Source organism: Takifugu rubripes, chromosome 3, assembly GCF_901000725.2.
Source record: "Takifugu rubripes chromosome 3, fTakRub1.2, whole genome shotgun sequence".
Lineage (NCBI taxonomy): Eukaryota > Metazoa > Chordata > Actinopteri > Tetraodontiformes > Tetraodontidae > Takifugu > Takifugu rubripes.
Genome location: NC_042287.1, coordinates 7,911,043 through 7,925,115, shown reverse-complemented (window position 1 = coordinate 7,925,115; position 14,073 = coordinate 7,911,043). Strand labels below are relative to the sequence as shown.

Sequence of the window (14,073 nt, the reverse complement as noted above, 5' to 3'; positions counted from 1 at the left end):
ACAAAAAATATATAATAATATATATAATAACTACTTTCTCAAAGGACCCCCCACCTCCCCAACCACATTCTGCCCGTTAGAAAGAGGTCACCTGATAACCATCTTGCCTCATGGACCAGAGCAAAACCTGAAACCCATCCAGGCCATTCAGTAAGAGGACATGGTCATTTACTGCTCCTGCCACCAGAGGATACAGAGGGCCGGCGGTTTATTAATGTCAAACTCCAGCCATTAATAAACCGCTAACACGGACCTGAGTGCTACAAGCTGCTCATTTTCATCTTTTTAAATGTCTGCGCTGCCGTGACACAGCTTGTGTGCGATTCCACACATTTACCCGAAGTAGTAATCATTTATTTTAGTCACACTGTGCCTGCTGGTGTTACAGTTTTACTCATCCCATTAGCATTTACCTCCACCTCTGAGGCCAACTGGCTGCATTATCAACATGACCCGTGTGGATCAGATGTTTTTCCCTGTTAGCGGCATGAAAGAAGACGACACGAGTGCATGGTCACAGGTGTCAACTAATATTAGAGCTACAGTCGGTCTATTGGGCCATTTATACCAGGGATGATAAACTTTGCGCAATATTACAGAAAATAAACCCTTAATGAGTGGCAGCTTTCACAAATTGGGCATTTTAAGCTGCAAACATCCCAAAAAGACCCTGGAGGGACTGATGAATACTCCTGACAAAAGATCTAAAAATCTAAATCTAAAAATCTGAAGACGGATAACAGCAACTCGGTCGAGGGATCGAAGGATTCGGTGGCGGGACTTGTGCTGCGAGACGGGCCTAGAACATGGACGCTCACAAATTAGTGGAGTTAACCGAGCACAGCCACTGGGTCTTTCCCGCTGCATGATGGGAGTGGAGACGGCCGGACAGATAGTGGGGAAGAGTGTAGGGTTTCAGAGTAATTCCGCATAAACAACCGTCCGAAAGGGTCATTTGCTCAGCCACGGTGAGGCCACGCCGAGGCTCTGGAACAGCACCGCCGACCAAAGGCGCGTCAGAATGCCCGCTGCCCTCGACGGAGGGCTGCAGAAAAACGCTCCAGCGCCAAACGCCCGTCCTCCGCGGCAGATAAGCTGTCCGATAATAACAGGACTGATGGCTGAAGAGTGATGTGGACGAGGCGCCGCTCCCTCCAACCACTCGTCTCCGTGTCTCCTCTCCTACAAACGGCCTGTCAAATTCCTTCAGGAGCCCCCCCCAAACCCACCCAAAACAAATTGATGGATCATCAGGCAGGTGTCAGTTGCCCAGAGGCCCACCGTTCATCAGCAGGGGACGTCTGACAGCGAGACACCAATATTTCAGCAGAGGCTCTGCTTGTGCATTCCAGGGGGGTTCGGCATACAAGCGTCCATGATAGCAGTGTCAAGTGTCCGCTTTCCTCCAGAGGACGCGGAGCAAAAGAAATAAATAAGCAAAGGCTCCGGCGCTGTCGGAGAAAAGGGGAGCGAGGAAATCAGAAATCCGCTGTCATCCAACGCGAAGCTTTGCCAGAGCTGCGCTTCAGACGGCAGCGAACGTTTCATTTCACCAGATGAAGCCCAAACGGCCCAGTCACGGTACCAGGTTCTGCAGCCAGGAACACGCAGGACGCGTCCTCGCTCTGATCCCTCGGCCGCGTTCTTCTGCACCTCTCTCTCGCCATAATTAGGCCATTGGTTCGTTCGGTTTTTTTTCCCGGTTTGCACCGACCGAACCATCTGTCTTCAGCAGGATGCGTGGGGAGGTTGTTCTCCTCTGAATCTGGGTCTGCCAGAATCACAAACGAGCCCTGCTGAAAACGTTTGAAGGTAATTGGGCAGGTTGGCTACAACAGTGGCTGTTTGGTGCTCCTGTCTGGGTTAATGGACCTCCGCGGTTTCTTTGACTGGAGATACAACCAGGCTGGTTCTGATCACTAGATCAGTTCAGCACAGAGACACCAGAACAAACCAAATGATGCTGCTTTCTTCTTCAAGTCGCGTTTAAATGCATTTCTGAAATGAGATGATCCGAAAACTCTGATTTACCCATTTCAGCCTATTTATCAGACTTATTTCATACATATAGAGACTCAAAACAACTTCCAGGTATTTTCAAAACTTCAGTCTGGTCTTGGTGAACACAGAGCTTAGCGCTAGCTAATGTGGGAGCTAACAGCACAGCAAAAATAGGCCTTGTTTATGTTTGTTTTCTTTTGTTATATTTCAACACACACAGCTGTAAAATAACAGAATGGATCAGGGATACTTGCACAAATATGAAATTTTTGGAATTGGATGATCAAATTTTTGATTTTTGTGCAGAAGTTTCAGACATTAGCCACCAGGGGTGCAGTTAAAACTTATCCAGCCTCAGTCTATATGATTATGAGTACGATCAGCAGGGAACAAAAAGCAAGGATATCATGTACTGTTATCATGACGCAGGTTTTTAGGTTTAATTATCTAACATAACAGCGTATCATCTGTATGCAGGCGGTAATAAACCTCACAATAGCTGTGAATTATATTAATCATCAGGCCGGGGACAGCCACCGTTATTAAGCCTGCCCTCATGATAAAACTCTGCTTAAAAAAAAAAAGACATGCTATATTAGATCTAATGCCACCCAGTGTTCCAGCCAATCGCAGAGCTTCCCTCGGTGAGCCATCGCATTTCATCATGCAGCTCTGTCCACATCTCAGTTTAGCAATCAGTGGATTCCTCCTAATGGCTGACAGCCCGCTCCATCAATCCTGGCCAGGGAAACAGGTGACCGTGGGGGCTGGGAGAGAGGGAGCGGTGCAGTCACCTTTTATCACACATGCAACCTTTAGCGGGCTGCAGCGATGAGTGTAGACTCTCTCAATTCTGCTGCGAATCAGGTCACTCCGGCGCACCGAGGCATCGTAGAGGGAAAAAAAGGGTTTTTTATTTCTCTATATATCAGGACCTCTAAGACCCCATAGGTCAACCAGCACTTAGCCAACAACATACCATTATGGTCTGTCTAATGATGATCTAAACAAGATGTTGGCTGAAGGTGTGGTAAAGGTTACACCAGTGATCAAATGTACAGAAAAAACATGTTTAATGGCTCAAACGTGCTTTAATGTAAACTCTCAGGTACAGGTAACGTGAACATGATCTAAACATGCTTGGCCTTCCAAATAAAATGTAAACTGACTGTATTTTAACATCTAAATCCCTGTGATCAAACCAGGATGTCTTTTATTGTGATGTATTTTATTGTGAAAGCCAACCTCTGTGTCTGACAGTGGAGGATTCTTTCAGGGCCCCGCCTTTGAGCACGTTAGGCCGTGATTGGCATGTTAAGATGGAGGTTAAATGTTTGAAATGCACCAGTTGGGAGAAGCCCAATGAACTGCACATATATACGTTGTACATATAAGCAGGACTTGAATTGATACGTCTGATGAGTGTAAGGAAAATGTGCACACATTGAGACGGTATGAGTGGATAACATCAGGAACTCTGCCTGCAAGGCTGCACTTCTTTAAAAATAATTGAGTGTCACCATTAATTATGTCTAAAGCAGACACTCTTTTTTGATGTGCGGTTGCCATGGAAACAGCGCTAAACATGGTCTGTCAAACATGTCAAAGGATAATAAAGAACGAGCTGGGGGAACAAAAAAGAAAAAAAAAACAGTAAAACAGCCCGGAGGCATCATTTTTTGTTCGTCGGTGTGCGCACTCAAGAATGAGAGGTGGGAGGTTGGCAAGCCGAAGGTGACACAAAGGAGGCCGTGGCGGTAGGTGGAGGAGAACGATCAACAGATTTACACACACGCTGGTGTCGACGGGGAAGGAGAGCGGCGTGGAACCAATCTCAGGCTCAGGTTACACCCACGGATCGCTCTAACTGTAGAAAATGATCAAAGCCAGACCTGCCGAAGGCTAAACATACTAGCATAACGGACGCTTGCTAATTCTGCCCAAAACCTGCTGCATGTGTGGACTCCTTCAACAGAAGTGGGTTTCACTGGTTTGCATGGTAAATCCTTCCAATGGTGACTTTTCTGGTTTAAAGAAGCTTTCAGTGGTTTTGCCGACCATTAAACTCAATAAAAACACCCATAATCCACCTGTGACTACAGCCGCTCGCTCTTTCCTCCGAAATCATCTCACTCGTGTTGCTCCTGCACACGGGTGCATTGTTGTGTGACAATAACGCGCACAAGCTGACCGCATTTTACGCCGTGAGGGGCGGCGAGCTACTGCAATGACGTCAGTACGTCTAAGCTTTCACAGGGAAAGATACCACATGTTTAAACACTGTGGGTTGCTATGGCAATGTGAGCTAATTGACTCTATCAATAGTTGAAGTATGCGACTCCTCTGTAAAACAGGTATTCAAGCATATTCGGAGTTTAAAATACAACAGAGTCGGCCGTGCATTCAGTGGCTAAAAAAAGCATCCCCTGCCCCAGGTTCACCAGCAAACTTTCACTTTATCATCCCACTTTTTAAAGTCTCAGCTTTCCATCCGGCCCAGTGATTAATGTCGCGTCAGATGACCTGAAAATGGGACGTCCCGCTGAGCTCGAAACGAACGCAATCACTCGTGACGGTGATGCAAAAAGTGACACTTTATTAGGCGGCGTTATCTCTAACAGCTCTGAGAGCTCCTCTTAGTTCTGAGCCGCTCCAGTTTATCTGGGGGAGAATTCCAATTTGGCTGCGGACGGACCGCTTGGCCCCGCTTCAGGGGGCTAATACAAATTGATCGGAGCACGTCTCCACAGAGGGCTTGTGAGATGAGGCTCCCTCACAACAAGCGCGACCTTTGCCCTGCCCCTGGACAGGCGTCCGCCCTTGCTGGTGCTTCTTTGGAGCGGCACGCAGGAATATCTCTCACACCGCTCCATGGTTCATGTTGGGTTGTGATTTCATTACTAAATCACCTGCGATGGAGCCCTCTGCACTCCTGACACCTCTGAGGAATCAGCCATTTCACCCTTTTTTCCCCTCCCGCAGCTGTTTTACAAAACACACACCTGAACAAAGAAGCAGCGGCCTCGAGAGTGACGCCGCTCTGAGCTCACGCACGTCGGGGAGAGAGCAGGTTGATTGGTGAAAAATCCGGCTGGAGGGTGAGTGGAGGGCCGGAGGAGCGGGTGGGCAGAAAGACGGGTATCACATGCTAATTTGCCTTCTCCTTGAGTAGATATGGTTCCACAAATTGGCTCTGCTGGAGAAGCCCGGGGGCAGCAAAGGAGCCGGATACACACAGTCTGGCTGTGTGTGAGGAGGATGAGGGTGAGGAGGGGAACAATGGGCCAAAGATGCTCAAGTATGGCCACACTGTTCCGCCCAGTAAAGTTTTCCTTTGTTGCACCCTAATTCTACTTTTGAAAGAGCCTTACAGACGGTTTACGGCAGTGATTTACCCTGAAAGAAGCCTTTTTTTTTTCTTTTTTTTTAAATGCAGCTTCTTAATTTCCTAATAACCAGGGTCCCCACGCTCACGCAAGCCTCTTATTTTCCTAATTGCCCCCAGCTGCCTGCATGAAGCACCCACGCCTGCGCCCTGTGCCACACCCGTGACAATACACTCCATCTCCAATTAGCTCATCCCGTTCAGACCAGCATCAGCTGTTAGCCTGTAGCTTCACGCAGACAAACCGCACGCTGCTGTGTCCGTGGGAAGGCTTTGACCGGGTGCCGCCTCTGCGGGCTGGATGTGAGCTCCAGCCGGGCGGGCTGGAGGACGCACCTGCCGCCTCTGAATGCTGGGCCTCGGCGTGCGCGAATGAAAGCATGTCCCTATTGCTCTCTGCTTATTAAGGCTTCCCGCCGACGATGTCGGTGCCATTAAAAGCTCAGCGGTAACACCCTCTCCGTCCGTCTGGAAGCGAAAGAGAAGGCGTCTCAGCGGAGCATCTTCAAGCGCGAAGATGCTCCGCGGCTCCCTTCATCCAATGTCACAGGAGCCGGCAAGAGCAGAGCCCGCACCTGTTCCGCTGTCACCCATGGGGGGACAATTAAAAAAGGAGAAATCCCTACCTGTGATGTCCCGGGAGTCACGCTTTTCTCCCGGTTCTGATCATGGAGATGGCAGCAAATCTGAACGACGAACAGCGCCACAGCCGCGTCTGGTTCCTGCGCAGCGGGAGAAGCAGCTTCGCGGAGAGGGGACGGCGCACAGGCTCCGGCCGGCAGAGACGGTGCACGGTCGGGGAAGGGCCGGGAGCAGGAGGGGGGGGCGGAGGGGCGTTTTCACCGAGTGAGCGGTGGGAACTCCTAACGTCGCGCGTGATGAGGAGCGCACACGACACGCAGGACGCAGCGTCTCGCATCACTGCCCCCAAAGGAGATTTTAGGGTTTTTAAAAAAAATATATAATAAAGGAAATAAATGAGCACCACGTGCATTTATAATCATCAAAAAAAGGGACAAGGACAGAGAAAAATGTGTCCAAGAGGCTGCAAATAAAGATTTATCCGTAAAGGCAAGGCGACTTAAGCAAATGAATAAGGAAATCAGTAGTTCTGATTGATAATGGAAGGAATGGAAAATCAGTTGCATGTTTCTACTGGTGACTTATGGGTGACCCCATCCCCCCATCCCGCTATATCACCCAATCTGTATCCACAAGAATCTACCTGCTTCAGCCGGTCTCTTCTAGGATGTTCACAAACGTGCAATGAAAAATACCAAATTCTAAAGACGTTTGGAATTCATTTACATGAAATACAACCGATGCTTGAGCCCCTAATTAGATAAATATCTGAATTAGTCAGTGAGAATGTTACTGAGAAAATCACATGTGCCATTCTGTCCACACGGTGGCAGTCGTGTGCAGTGTTCATCATCGGTCCATATTAATCACTCCTGTCAGACCGTGTTTATTTTGTTTTTAGTTTCACTTTAATGCTGTCGGGCATGGAGGCAAAAGTTGAGGCCCTTGCGAAAGTAGGAATGTTTCTCTATTTGAAGGAGCATCATGTCCAAACAAAGCCGCCTCTCTCCTGATCAGGTGTTCAGGATGTGACACACTCCAGTCCCTCTGAGTCAGGAGCCTCGCTTAAGCCTCCCACAACCATTTGGCAGCAGCAACTCTTTTGTAATTGACTGTGATCCACATGTGCTGGGCTGTTTTAACATGTAAACTAATAAAGCATAAAGGTCTAAATTAATTATAAATTTAATTGGGGAGAGGGAAGTCTGTGCTTCTCTTCGTAGGCTGCTGCCCCCGCGACCCGACCCCGGGTAAGCGGTAGAGGATGGATGGTCTAAATCAGTGCTTCTCAATTATTTTCTGTTACGCCCCCCCTAGGAAGAAGAAAACATCCCCCCCCCGCCGCCTCCCCGCCGTGACTATAATTAGTATCATTTGTCTATGAAATTGTTATAGACCAAAGCGGGATGATTGTTGCCAATATTCGGCACGTTTTTGCCGAAAAAACTCAAGCGGCTGATCAGCGTGACTGGGGTGTAAGGGTTAGTGTTAGGGTTAACCAGGGTTAGGGTTAACCAGGGTTAGGGTTATCAGCGTGACTGGGGTGTAAGGGTTAGTGTTAGGGTTAACCAGGGTTAGGGTTAACCAGGGTTAGGGTTATCAGCGTGACAGGGGTGTAATGTCTTTAAGTGACGCCTTCATTTATTTGGCTTCATGCTGTCCTGCCAACATTTTTAGACACAGTAAACACACCGGTCTTTCCTCGTCTCCCACCGTAGTCGCAGTGAAGCCAAGCGCTATAAATGCTTCGTCATATTTCCTCGTCTGAGCTTTCGGGAGACTTTCGTATGTCTCATTATCTCCGTCTCTCTCCGCCTTTCTTTTCATCACTGTTAAGTATTTTTTCATGCTGTCTCTTGGTGGTTTGTTCACTGCACTTCCTATCTCTTGCTCTGTGGTGTGTGCGCGCTGGATGTGCAATTACACTTTATTCTAGTACGGCAAAAAAAAAAAAAAAAAAAAGTTCTCCGGGGTCACACGCGCCCCCCCCTGGCATCGCCCCACTATTTGAGAAGCGCTGGTCTAAATTAAAGGCTGAGTTTTGATTGAGGATGTGGTGGATGATGTCATCTATTTATTTAATGGAAATGCATATTAGTGAGGCATTATTGCCAACATTAAATCTTCACAACTTGCAGCAGGCAATGATAATATAATAATAATGACACTAGTAATGACAGTAGCTAACATTCACATCTGATTTAGTTTCAGGTTTAAACTTAGAGTTTGTGTTGTGTCAGACAAGTTAAAGTGGATGATATGATATTCAGAAGGAAGAGGACGTGATGCCTTCGGTGCTCTGTCTGAATGATATTCTTGTTTGTACCTGCGTGCAGACATATGTTTGAGATCCCACAGAGCCTTTCAGCAGCTACTTTTCCTGGCTCCAGGACAGAATAATCACAGACCACAGAGCAAATAAACCCCAGAGACGCTCCAGTTAACATAACTCTGTCTTTTGCCAAAGTGAGAACAAAATCCAGGTCATAGGTCAAAATATGACAGGACTCTAAGCTGTTCTGTTAAAAAAAATAGTGCAGAATGGAGCGAACTTTATTAATAAGGACAGGAACTGTTGTGCTGACTTCACATTAGAGAAAAAGAACAAGACGGTCGTATAAAAATGACCTAAATGTGTAGTTAAACAGGCAAAAAGTTGCAATCGCATGACCAGAATAGTCATTAAAATCCTCAAACCATCTTTTGAAAAAAAGAAATCAGCCTTTCGTCACCATGATGCCTGACAGGTAGCACATAACAATTAAGCACCGGACTGGTTTGGCAATATTTGCTAAAGCTAATGGGCTGATGACATCTCCTCCGCAGCCGAGGCTTTCAAGTGCAAACTGTGAAACTTTGCTTACTTAAGATGGGCGGGCAGGAGTTCTGTTCATCAGTACAATAATATTAATGTGAGCTCAGTGGCCGCTCCGCAGCAACAACACAAACGCCTATACAATGTAACAGTGGTGAGTCAGCACAGCTGGATCAGACTGCAGCCGCCTCCGTGCCAAAGCAGTTAAAGCCCTCCTGTCAGGTGTCGATCGGACACCTGCCGAGCTCGCAGTTCTGCTCCTGCAGCAGCTGGGTCTCTGTCAGGAGTCCTCGCTGTCATCAGGGACAGACCGGAAGCTGCCTGTCAAACACTGGCTCGTCTTGGAACCCTTTTTACTGCATTCCTGTTTTAAAAAAGTATTACATTTCTATTTATTTTTAGCCAGCATTGCTAACAATTACGCCACTGATGAACCAGTGCTATGCGCTCCTACCCCACAGCTATAAATAGTATCAGTATCCATAGGAAATCCATACCTCTGAGGGAGCTGAGCAACCGCCTTCTTCCCTTCACTCACATCCAGATGAACTCCAGGCACAAACACCCGCAGGGTGACTCAGCGCCGGCTGCTGCCGGGGTCGAGGATCAATCAGAGCACCGTCTGATGAAGCCTGAGTCAGGAGCGTGTTCAGACTCCGATGGCGGCGCACGCAGGCACGCAGGGCTGAGTCAGGGACGGAGCTCATTCACACAGGTCTGAGTGCAGTTTGGAATCCACAATGTCAGCAAACGGGAGAATGTGCATCAGTCATGGTTGAGCCATTTCTCAGTGTCCACCTTCAGAGGCGGACTCAGACTGTGTTCCGCTCCACAGGTCATCATTGACTCCACACTGAGATAGCAGAGAAGGTCAAACCGCTGAGCGACCTCACTTAAAGGGGGCTGTGCTTTCAGGAGTGCTGTGCTGTGGATACACGCTGGAATTTACTTTACATGGTTCCCTCCAGAAAATAACACGAGTGACCTCGGTGCACTCTGCTTGCTTCTCACTGACATCTGAAACCCTTCCATCTGCACAGGCCGCTGACCTAAACCTATCCGCCCTGGGCCCAGTGATTTGTGGTCGGCATGCTGAAAACCCCGACGGTGATGGGCAACTCCGAGCGCGTGTGAGGTGAGCAGTTTAAAGATGATTTGTCACAGGTCAGCTATGAGGAAGCCAGACAAAGAGGACGAGAAAAATCATGCGGTGCCAGAGCATGTTCATTTCCAAACAGCTGTTGATAGCTGAGTGGACACATGGGGGGGTTTCAGTGAATGGACTCTTGACCATTAATCCATCGGGATTAATTATTAATGTGTTGATTGACCTATTTTATTTGATCGATCGCTCACTTTGAGAGCTTTTGAAAGTGGCTGTGTTGAAAGAGACAGGCCTGAAACTGCAGCAGACACTGCCTCTAGAGGCGGAAACTGGCATTGCGAGACAGAGCAAAGCTGAGGCTAATTAGCTGGCGTGTAATAGATCTCTGTAACGCTATACGTTAATGCCTTTACACCACTGCCAGAGTTGTTTCTCTAGATCCTGTTAAGACCATTAATGTTCATTTGAACAATCCCAGACCCTCTGGCTGCCCTGAAAAGTTTAAATGCTTCAGGTTGTCCGGGGTAATTTAATGTGAGACCACTGTGCCTACAGCCAGACACGGAAAAATGGCCTTAACATCTGGCTCTCAGTGAAATGTTATTCCTCCATATGGCCACAAAATATACACTGGCAATATCAGAGGATGTAAACTCCAAAGAATTCCAGCCATTTGACATTAAATGATTTATTTGCAACGTCCCAGGATACTTTAAGCACCCAAAGACGTCTCTGTTTTCAGGGTGGGACCTGCAGGCAGACACATTTCAAAATGAAACATTACTTGATGAAAATATTTAGGTTTTCTCTCAGATATCCGTGATGGCGCCCACTGGAAGGATGAGAGAACTGTCAAAATACTGTTATAAGGCCACTGCCCAATAAGGATAGAGAGATGCTTGTCAGTGTTGATTCAGACTGACTGTACAGTAGACGTGGATTTGGGTGTGGTGGGGGTTAAACTGCTCATTTCTATCTAACGTCCTGAATCAACCATGGGGCACACTTATGATTTTGACCAGATAAAAAAAAACCCCTTAAAGAACACATCTCCTGCGGGGGAAAACACATTCAGTTTTTTTTGTTGTTTTTTTTAAACCCTTTCAAACCAAAACCTGGTTGGGTTCTTCAGCTCAGAACAACCGCCGGAATATTTGTAATTTATTGGGGCTCCTTCTTGTGTCAGTTTCGTCTATTTGCAGATCAGACAACGGTGTTGCCTCCGTCCAAGACTGCAGCAATTCCTCCCTCGTGTGAAGTCGGTCCAGACTCTGGATGCCAATCATGCACTCGCTCACTTCTTCCTTGGATGTGCATGTTAGGAGCAGTTCAGGTAAAGGGCCAAAGTTTTTGTTAGGCAGCTGAATGTGGAAAAATAACACCAGGTGTGGGTTAGCTCAGGGGGAAAATATGAACGTATTATTTGGTTCCGCACTTCCTCTTTGGAGATTATAATAAAAAGGTGATGATCAGGGAGACAGTTTTAGAATTAAGGCCCCCACAGTGGGCTAATCCTGCCGCTAATGTGGCTAACACTGTGCCTAGCCATGGTACAAATGTGAGGGATTCCCATTCACCATCCCAGTGCAAATGCTGCAATGACACTTGACCCACCATCGTGGATAATGTGTGAGCACTCCACAAGGGCTCCACGGGGGAGGGGGGGTTCTGAGGTGAATGGTCCCAATGATAAGAATGGTAGTAAAGGAGGTTCAATAAGGAGGAAGAGAGCATTTTAGCGTAACAGCTAACAATAGCTTCTCCCAGTTGTAAATAGTTACGCCAGTAATTGTTCCTTAATGTGTTGTGAGTGTTTTAGTGGATGAATGGACAATAGTGGTGCTAAAAGGCAGCGTTGTGCTTATGGAGACGGCATAGCATAGCCATGTGTAACATATGTTTCATATTTCAGCCTTATCTTGACTGTAAACCTCGGCCCTCTCGCATCCACATGTGCCTTGTTAGCATGGTTTATCAAACTCAAGCTCCTTTTTTTTCTATCTGTGATTTGACGTTGCTCCTAGTAAGGAGTGCTTACACATAGTCCACATGAATCTATTTACGTTGACATTTTGACAGTTCTGTCTATCACATGAGCCTGTTTATTCAGTCGTTGCCACATTTGTCCGTTCTCAACAGACGTTTCCAGCCATCTGGCTCAGCTTTTCCCAACTCGCGTCTCCTGTGACCACCTGAGAACCCACTCTCTACGTAAATAAATACATTTCACACCGCTGCAGGCTAGGGACACTTCCACAGCCAAATGTTGAGGTTTGCTGGCTGGATGGCCGCGTTTCCTCTGACTTAAATTAAAATCTAAACAAAAGAAAAGGAAAAAAAAAAGCTTGATAGAATTTTGGACGTGTGCTTTATTGCAACTTCTCCTGTAGACACAATGGCGACAGCTAACAGTAAGAACCTCGACTTCCGTGACGACAAGCAATACAGCGTCCAATAAAATGAATAATTTAATGTAATGTAGAATTAACTTATTTTAGGATTCAGTAGTTGATTTTGTATTAAATCAATGCTAATTACAGCCCTTCTACTGTTCTCCACTCCGGTGGTCGGCGCAGCAACAAGGCCCCGAGTTTGACTCCAACTCAGGACTCTCATAAAGAGTGAGTGTGTGCGTGTCCCTTGATGGACCGGTGACCCGTCCACACTGTCCTCCTGTCCCCCCACACCCAGTGACCCAGTGACTGCGGGGACAGACTCCGGATCCCGACAGGGGTAGCTGCTGAAACAGCCCAAGGTGTCCAACTGAATCACGAGCAACACGTGATTGGTTCACGCCATTAAATTCTTTTTGAGATCAAATGAACGTGTTCTTTCAGCCGGCGCGATGCTGCAACATGCACATGTCTGATTTCCCCGAAGGAACAGAAAAGAGGGTTGTGACAGACAAGCCTATTCAGGCAAATGAGAATGTAATGATCCAAAGTGGTCTGACTGATACAACTACGAACATTTAAGCCCTTTAACGGGGCTGGTAAATATTTGGTTTTATTTGGAGTCCCCTCTCTTTGATTTCCATTTCTTGCCTGTGTATCATCCCTAATAAATCTATTATATGAGCGTTTCACTGTCGTTAAAGCTGCTGTTTTGCAAGGCCGATTCTGCGTGTGGGAGACAGTAATAAATCAAAAGTGATGGAAGTCGGGCGTGAGCAACAGCGCCAGTGTGATCAGTTTTGGAAATCCACTGGAGCCTGAGGAGCGAGGTGAACTCCACCAAGTGGAGGATATGGAGTGTGACTGCTGCCTGTCTGTGTTTTTCAGCATGTGCCCCCCCCCTCACACACACACACACACACACACACACACACACGCAGCCCCACTTCCCCCTCTAACACGAAACATACACACCTTCAGAAAGGCAGCCATGGGTGAACGCGTTCCTTCGGGCCTTCCTGGGTTCCTTTTCTTGACATCTAATTGTCATTTTCCCAAAGCTTTGCTGTAAAAATGATGCAGCGTTCCTCTTGGTATTGTGACTTTTTGGACAAGGTCACACTTAAATGCTGAGGTCAATGAGTGTGAACCGAGGCTCAGATGGGAACAACCGCTGCATTCCACACTTGACTGAACCGGTGAGAGCACGTTTCTCCCTTCCTTAAGGTTACAGTGAAGCTCTCCAAAATTATGAAAGACTTGTATAATGAACCTTTGTGGAGAAGAATCCTACAGATCTATGCCCACGGGCGGCGGTACCATGATATTATTAACTCTTTTTTTCTTATTTTAATCCTCTTATTGGTTATTGGATTGGATTAGGAACAAACCTGCGCGTGCAACTTTTCCCGAGCAGGTCAAAGTAACGTGCGTGTTTTGAGCAGTGTAGACGTGCGCGCAAGAGAAACCCATCACTTCCTCCCATCACTTCTGCATAAGCACCATTACTATCACACTGACTTTACTCGCATCGGTATCTGGAAGTAACATATCATGTTCTCGGTGACCCCTGAGCTGAAAGGGCAGGACTGATGTGGTCGGCCCAACGCGTCTCCTGACACGCCAGCGTTTCAGACAGTCCGGCAGCTCCAGGGGTGACGGGAAAGTCACGTCTCCTGTGAGCAAAAGCGGTTTTCCCTCCGGCTGAGCCGTAACTCAAGCAGTCAGTGGTGCCAGCTCCTCAGAGATGCTCAGAATTTATATTTTTCCCATTAAAATAAACTCCAAAAAA

General features: G+C 47.3%; 2 protein-coding genes across 6 annotated transcripts in view; one reads left to right on the top strand and one right to left on the bottom strand.

The window, feature by feature from the left end:
- LOC101079808 (band 4.1-like protein 1) overlaps positions 1 to 6,252 on the bottom strand; it is a 28,741-nt gene extending 22,489 nt beyond the window's left edge. For all 5 annotated transcript variants that reach the window (XM_029833113.1, XM_029833115.1, XM_029833116.1 and 2 more), the window contains exon 1: positions 6,013 to 6,252. The gene's annotated coding sequence lies outside the window, so the exon portion shown is untranslated. The remainder of the gene's footprint in view (positions 1 to 6,012) is intronic.
- ttll9 (tubulin tyrosine ligase-like family, member 9) overlaps positions 4,763 to 14,073 on the top strand; it is a 32,621-nt gene continuing 23,310 nt past the window's right edge. Inside the window, exons 1-3 of the mRNA XM_029833122.1 lie at positions 4,763 to 5,265; positions 9,824 to 9,918; positions 11,075 to 11,221. The gene's annotated coding sequence lies outside the window, so the exon portion shown is untranslated. The remainder of the gene's footprint in view (positions 5,266 to 9,823; positions 9,919 to 11,074; positions 11,222 to 14,073) is intronic.